Source organism: Protopterus annectens, chromosome 9.part0 (genome assembly GCF_019279795.1).
Source record: "Protopterus annectens isolate FY-2018-M chromosome 9.part0, PAN1.0, whole genome shotgun sequence".
NCBI classification, from domain to species: Eukaryota; Metazoa; Chordata; order Ceratodontiformes; family Protopteridae; genus Protopterus; species Protopterus annectens.
In genome coordinates, this window is record NC_056743.1 from 1823474717 (window position 1) to 1823483313 (window position 8597).

Genomic DNA, 8597 nt, shown 5'->3' on the forward strand with positions numbered 1-8597 from the left:
TAACAGATTTGCTACTGTATTGTTATATTTTATTCCTCTATATATACTTTCACTAATATCAATTTTATCAGTGTACATTTTTCTTTTGTACTTATATTTCTGCCAAGTGTTTTTAATTTTTAATATCAGCAGCAGACATCTAGTAATGTTACTACATATGTTGTTTTATCATAATGTACACATATCAGATACATAGCTAGATTAATATTGCAGTATATGGACTGGCTGATCAACACCATCCTCATATATGCCACTCACAACTAACCCTACATATACTGGGCCACTACACAGTGAGGTCCAATGCCTGTCTGTGGTATGGGACACTTGTTTGTTTGGCCCTACCATCATGTAAGCCAATAGAGTACCATACACTGGAGCAGCATGTAACATCAGATAGAACAGGACCAAGAACAGTGACATCTACTACAATCTGTACACACACCAAAGTACATATTCACAATACACACACTGGCGACAATCACAAAAGTACACAGACCTCAGTACTGTACACACAGCCACAGAATGCCCAGGTTATGTCATCAAATAAAACCCCTACTGTACATAACGTGTGTAGCAGTCTGATATCTCACTGGCTTGTTATCAGATATGATGTCAATAAATAATGGTGTACAGAACATATACACCTCTTACTGCATGACATATGTGCAAAGGTGGACAGGGTTGTTGCTGGTGGCACATACACAGGGCCACTATTGACATGTTGTTCTGATAACCTCATACATTTACTGTTGTAACAGGGTTTGTTGTGACATATGTCCTATGAGGGATATGAAGTCAGTAACTGTCATGGCTGTCACCATGTACTGACTGCAGTCCTCACACTATGCTTCTGCAGTTCTCAAATAGGGAAACAAAATGCACCACACATTGCCAGTCTACAGATGACCCTACAGATGGGGGTTTCCTCAAAAACATAGCACTGTCATGACAGGTATTCAAACATGCAGACCAGCCATATCCACACACACCCTGTTAAACCGAAATTACTCCAAATGCAGAATAGCAACACTTACATTCTCTAGTCATGTCAGGCACACCCCCCACCTGTGTGTTGGCCTGTTTCCATAGTGTATGTTTTTAGAGGTAAATTCCAAATCCATCTGTGATGTTGTTTGCTAAACACCAGATCTAGGTCCTGCTCACAGTGAATGAAAAGGCCCAACACCAACATGATGTTCCTAGATATTGGAGTGTGTTTCCATGCAATTGGCTATGGGAATGTTACCACAGCTGTTCCACATGCAATAAGTTAGAGGGGGGCTGCAAGTCATGCAGAGGCCATCAGCTGATCATGAGTATCACTTACAAAACACAAGCTGCTGCCTAAGAAAAACAAGTGTAGTTCTCTAAATCCACCAGAGAGGGAGTGAGAGAGACAGACAGAGACAAAGTAAGACAGGGAGCGTGTGGGAGAGTAAAACCTAAGCATGTTTGTGTCACACACCTAGCAGTACCGGGTTTCAAATCCCTGACTGACTCTGTATTGCTATCACATGTCTATGAAGTTATTGCACATGCCACATAGCTTACATGTTGAGGAGCTGTCCAAACGTATATGTGATGGTGAGTGACATCTGCAACAGTGATATGGTAGCGATACAGTAGGTGTAGTACATGTGCCTGTCCACATGAACAGGTGTCAGCGTCAAAACAGCCACACCTCCTCAGGTACTCACACACAGTGACACACTTGGCAGGGTCAGGAATACACTTCCTAACTAGTTAGTTTGCCACAATACAGTAATGTGCAGGTATCACATGCACCACAGGGGTTATCCAGAGGTTATATGGGCAAAGGGTATGTGAAGTTGTTTGACATCAGACGGCATGCTTCAGTATGCTGATGGGAGTTGTAGTGAGTGTGAATGCAGTCGAAATCATCATACACCACACACACAGACACAGGGTGCTAGTACTGACATGCATGCGTGCATTGCTTCACAGGTGTGTAGTGGTTGATTGTGCCAGAAGGCTATACAAGGCTAGCTGAAGGGTATAACTTGGCATCTAGCCACATGATAATGGTCTTCAGTGTGGCTCAGGGGTGTAGTGTCTGGAGTGGCCCACACAGGTGGATATTGTATTTACCATCCAGTCATCTGGGTAACTATTGTGTGTGGCCATTGCTGTGCAATGCTTGCCACATATGTGTTATTTAGTCCATGACATGGATTCTGTCTGGGATGTGCACACATCCCACATGCATGTACAGTGACATGTGAAACTGTACCTGGGGTGTCTGGACCATGTTGTGTACACAGATTGTTATCATCAGATGTACCAGTCCTGGCCTCATGTGCCGGGAACTGGTAATAGACAGCAGGATGACCCTGCATCTACATTGAAAGCATGATATAAGTATTCTCTGGTGTCAGTGGCATCTGTCCATACAGGGAATGTGTTTAAGGCTTGGTATGTCCTTTGTGGGTCACATTTGATGGCACCACAGGTGTTGCAGGCATCCAGTGGGGAACATAGTGAAGGCACACTGTCTGCATGTACGTGCCTATTGTACTGATGGACAGGGTGCCATGCCCTCTGTAGTCCACTGCGATCACACCATGGTTACTATCTGTGGGTAATATGCAGGGTACTACCAACATAGTGGTTGTTGCCTAGGCAAGTGTGTTTGTGTATAAGACATGGGTTGAGAGTGTTCCCTGGGTAATACAAGGGTTGCTAACTTTGTTCGCCAGGCCTTGATGTCACATGTAGGGGTATGGATTGGCACCCCAGCCTCTCAGCTATTTCACATCTTTTATCCTTGTAAGGTGGACATTGTGACATATAATAGGGCCACCATATAAGAAATTTGCAGTACCAACTGCACAATGAGTCCAGTTATTACACACTCACAGCCACCTCCACACAGGATACAAATGACAAACACAGACACACACAAACTTGCCATGTCTGGGATTAGAACTCCTACCTAACTAGTTTATCACACTACAGCATTATGCAGTTATAGGATGTGCCATGGAGATTACTGGAGTACTACTTCCCCAAAGGTGTATTTAACTGGGAATTACATCAGCAGGCTTGCCAAAGAAGGTCAATTAAGGTTGTAGTGACTGTGAATGACCTCAAAGGCATTGCACCCTACACAAAAACACACAAACATCCACACTTGCCATGTGTGGGAATACAACCCCTACCAAAGTATTATATCACACTACAGCGTTACACTGTTATAGGATGCAGCACGGATAATATGGGGCTACTCCTTTCCCAAAGGTGTATTTCACTGGGAATGACATCAGCAGGCTTGCCAAAAAGTAGGGCAATGGAGGTTGTAGTGACTGTGAATGGCCTCAAAAGTATTGCACCCTACACAGACAAAGAAATACACACACAAACATCCATGCTTGCTATGTGTGGGAATAGAACCCTTACCAAAGTACAATATCACACTACAGCATAACACTGTTATAAGATGCACCACAGTGATTACTAGGCTACTGCTTCCCCAAAGGTGTATTTCAAAGTGAATGATATCAGCAGCCTTGCCAAAGTAGGGCATTTGAATTGTAGTGAGTGTGACTAGCCTAAAAGGCATTGTTCCTTACACAGACACACAGACACACACACACACACACACACACACACACACACACACACACACACACACACACACACACACACACACACACACACACACACACACAGTTGCCATGTCTGAGATTAGAACTCCTACCTGACTAGTTTATCACACTACAGCATTACACAGTTATAGGGTGCACCACAGAAATTATTGGGCTACTCCTTCCCCAAAGGAGTATTTCAAAGTGAATGACATCAGCAGCATTGCCAAAGTAGGGCATTTGAATTGTAGTGAGTGTGACTAGCCTAAAAAGCATTGCTCCCTACACAAGCAGAGACACACACACACACACACACACACACACACACACACACACACACACACACACACAAATACACACACACAGTTGCTATGTTTGGGATTAGAACTCCTACCTACCTAGTTTATCATACTACAGCATTACACAGTTATAGAACACACCACAGAGATTACTGGGCTCCTCCTTTCCCAAAGGTGTATTTCAAAGTTAATGACATCAGCAGGCTTGTCATAGTATGGCTATTGGGAGGCCAGTGTGTGTGCATGGGCCATAACGCATTCACCTAGATGTAGACACACCACACTCAGGCACACGCTGGTTTATATTCCGCAGGTACATGTATACAACTGCTAGATGACTACTGACTTGTACAGACATGTTGCACAGCTAGCACTTGCACCACAGAGTCTGTAATGCTGAGGGATACCAGTGGCTAATTTTTACAGTGAGTGAAATTTACACATCATGTGGTTGTAGCCATTTGGCTGTGTGCTGGGTGGCACAGTCCTCATGATGGAAGGCTCTTTGTCACTGTCACTCTCTTCCACACATCTATGTATGTGTACTTTTGGCATATTATAGTGTGTTGTCCTTGGATATGTGTGTTTATTCCTATCCCATGTGTGTGCAAAGCATGACTGGTGCATACTGATGAGTGTATGCACTAACATCTGCAACTGTCAGATATGTATGGTCCACTGTTATTTGCAGACATGGGCTTCATGTGTTTAAGTGTGTGAGCATGCCCAGTATGCCCTTCGGTATTGAATGTGTGGATCCATTCCAGGTGTTTTGTACTTCAGTGCAGACCTTTGTGTTCTACACCTACAGGTAGCAAATTGTTTCTATAGGATATCTGTAGATCAGTTGGAAATATGGGGTCACACTGTGCAAGGGATAGTGTGTACTGTAGGTGATTGTGTCTATGCTGCTTCTACTACATGGTACTGGTGTTAGCAGAGATATTCAGACATGTGTACTCTTATACACTGTGATGTTTTATGTCCTCAAGTACTGTCAGGTGGACATTTTTGCTCACAGTGATGTCCTGGGAAACACAGGGTGAATGCAGCTGTGTCCAGAATTGTGGTCAAATGCCTACATATTCATGGAAAGTTATGCCATTCTGGATGGGGAAACTGCAGACACTTGCTGCTGGGTCTGTGTATCCAGTTCAGCTACTTGGTACAGTGCTGGCAGAGGATCCCATACTTGTTCATTCATCGACATGATAGTATGGTCTTATCTTGCTGTGGCAATATCTCACAGCTGTACAGATTCACACAGGTTACCCAGAGGCAGGGGTCATAAGTCAGGACATTACCCCTATTGTGGTGTACGAGCAGGTTTGTAGCCACCCAGTTTTATGTTTGCAGCCAGGGACAGTATGTGCACACGGCTGTGTATCGGACCTTTCCACAGTCCATGCTGCCCATGCTCCCACCCCCCCTACTAATCTGTCCTCTTTCATACATTATGCATACATTCTCTGATACTTTCCCTATAGTTATCACCTCATCACAGCTGTGTTGTGGTGTTGGTCCACAGCTCATGCAGTGGGACATGGTGGACATGTTACTGTGGTTTGTCCACACGGCCTTGCATATGGCTTATGTGGAGTGTGTTATGTTATTTGGGTGTCCATGACATAACACATTGGCAGTATGGGTGAGACAGGGGCCTTTCACAGAGGCCTGCAGGCCATTTGGTGATGATGCGGGCCAGCTGTAGCAGGCCATTGCATTCTGTCAGTCCTACAGTCCCAGACTGCCATACAGTATATTGCCCTGGGGTGACAGGGTAGGTGTGCTAGGTGTTCATGCCAATACTTTCTATCAGTATTGATCAGGTGGTGCAGATGCTGGCAGGGTGCTACTTACAGCTAGGTACACACCTGCATGAGACCCCTGCTCTGCATGCTGCATTCTTTCGCTATTGCCATACACAGGCGGATGTCATATTGTACCAATTCCCAACAACAGGAATACGACCAGAGAGGTACCTGTGGGTGGTCTTTGGGTGAGCTGGGCACATGTGTGCTATGGACACTACTTGCATCTGACTCACAGATATGCATGGGGCATTCCAGTTATGCTGGCTTGTGCAGGGACATCAGTCATTTCCCAGTACATCAGTCCTATCACCTTTGTGATCTGCAAGTGTTCGGCCAGACAACATCGGTATTCCCTACTACAAGCCCAGATAATGTGATGCATACCTGTATGTACAATTCCAAGGGAGTGTCCCTTTCATGGTTACACATTATATACTGTATGTCTGGGGTACTTTTCCCTGTGTACTGCTTGTATATTTAGCCCGACAGTCATGCCATGTCCATCTTTCAGATGGTGACACATATTACCACCATACATTTACAATGGCTTACTGCTAATATGTGTTATACTGGGGGAATTGTCTTTGGCACTGCAGTTGTGAGGACTTGGCCCTATCATTGGCAGTAGTGGGCAATGGCCACCAGGTCAAACCTCAACATGCATGCATACTGACCACTCTCACACAATATGAAACACACACCAACCTAACACATGCATACCTGCATATTGTACAAATGCTGCAATCTATCCTGCTGCCTTGGCCACCTCAGGTCATCTGTGCTCCACTGGTATTATACCTACACATACACGTTATTACATGTCTACATCGGATTGGAGGGGGGGCACACCTGACTGTTACAACGTGTGTACATCGGAATGGGGGGCACACCAGACTGTTACTACAAGTCTAAATAGAAATGGGGGGACACACCTGACTGTTAATTCATTTCTACATAGGATTGGGGAGGCACACCTGACTGTATCTACATTTCTACACAGGATTGGGGGGCACACCTGACTGTTTCTACATTTCTACACAGGATTAGGGGCACACCTTACTGTTACTACATTTCTACATAGGACTGGGGGGGGGGGCACACCTGACTGTTTCTACAATTCTACACAGGATAGGAGGGCACACCTGACTATTTCTACATTTCTACATATAATTGGGGGGGCAGACATGACACTTGTACGCATTTGTTATGACTGTACTAGTATGTCAGGTACTCCATTACATCCTGTATTCTAACCTATCATGCTGACTAGAGGCCTATCAGTGTACTACAATTCTTAGGTTTGATTGACCTACATATCAGTTTCTGACTTCCTACCCTTCATAAATAACATACCACTGCCTGACCTGCTGTAGTCTGTGTAGGCCTGGGGGGAGGTTACCCATAGCCATCATTCATAAGTCTTAGCACAGCCTTTGTTTGTGTTTGTTTACACCTGTCCTGCTGGCTGAGACTGTTGGTGGGTATGTGAACCTTCCCAACTGGCATGTGTGTGTCATATGGACACACATGTGGCCCAGCACATTTCCTGCAATGGGTTCTGTCGCCATGTGCAGTACTAGCTACTATGGTGACACTAGTATTTCTCACAGATCTCATGGTGCCACTGTAGGTGTCTACTATCTGCTGGCATTCCCATCAGCCACCCAATTCCCTTGCATGCTCACATCTATGCCATAGATACAAGTAACAACACATACTACTCCATTCGGCAGTTGGTAAGGAGAGTGACTTACCTTGTGGGTGTGCCAGTATTGATGATGGTGCTGGATGGCTGCCTATGTCGGATGCACATAGTACACTACCCATACATGGTTGAGCACAGGTGGTGTCATGTTTGGCATCCCTTTTACTGTATGTGCGAGTCAGAGAGTGGTGTCATTCCCTGGGTCCCTACTGTGTCAGTGTATGTGCTATGCATTGCCTCTGTGCCAAGGCCAGGGCAAACTGGACATGCCTCCTTCTGCCTAGTGGGGCAGGCTCAGGTTGTTGCTCCTCTGAGTCACTCTGTGCCTGTGCAGGTCTTGGCAATGGTGGGGGGCTGTGTGGTCCTGCCTCATGCTGTCCCTGCTGCAGCTGTTTCCACAGGATCATATTGTGCAGCATGGCACATACGATGAAAATCTGAGTACATGTAGCTGGGGAGTACTGCAAGGCTCCACTGGATGTGTCCAGGCACTGGAACCATGACTTGGGCATCCCAAACACATGCTCTATTACAACTCTGCTCTGTGCATGTGCCTCATTATGAAGTTCTTGTTCGGGTGCGTGTGCATTTCTGATGGCTGTCATCAGCCATGGCTCCAGTGCATAACTAGCATCCCTGACTAGCTGACTGTAAGGGATGTCCACAATGGCAAATCTCAGGTACAGTTGTGTCATATGCCAGATATGAGAATCGTGATAGCTTCCAGGGCAGCCAGCACACACATTCATTATAATGCCCTGGGCATGGCACACAACCTGGCAGTTGATGGAGGGGAAGCCCTTGCGTTTGATGTAGACTCTACCCCGGTCACCAGGTGGTGCTTTGATGTGTATGTGTGTGCAGTCTATAGCACCCACTACCTCAGGGTATTCTGCTATTTGGTAGAAGAGATGCATATTGCTGGCCAACACCTCACGGGTGTTGGGGAAATATACATGCTCACAGGCATGTGCTGACATGGCATCCAGGAACTGGTGGAGTACCCTGGACGCTGATGCCTGTGAGATCCCCATTATATCTCCAGTTGGCCTTTGGAAGGTACCTGTAGCTAGTATTCTTAGACCTACACATACCTTGGTATCCACTGGGATGGGTTCCCCTCTGTTAGTTCTGTGTGTGAGGTGTGGCCGGCACGTTTCAACAATTTTCTGTA

The 8597-nt window shown here is 45.6% G+C and overlaps 1 long non-coding RNA gene across 1 annotated transcript in view; it reads left to right on the plus strand.

Annotated features, from left to right (window-relative positions):
* LOC122812284 overlaps positions 1-8597 on the plus strand; it is a 582921-nt gene that overhangs the window by 531284 nt on the left and 43040 nt on the right. The window lies entirely within an intron of this gene.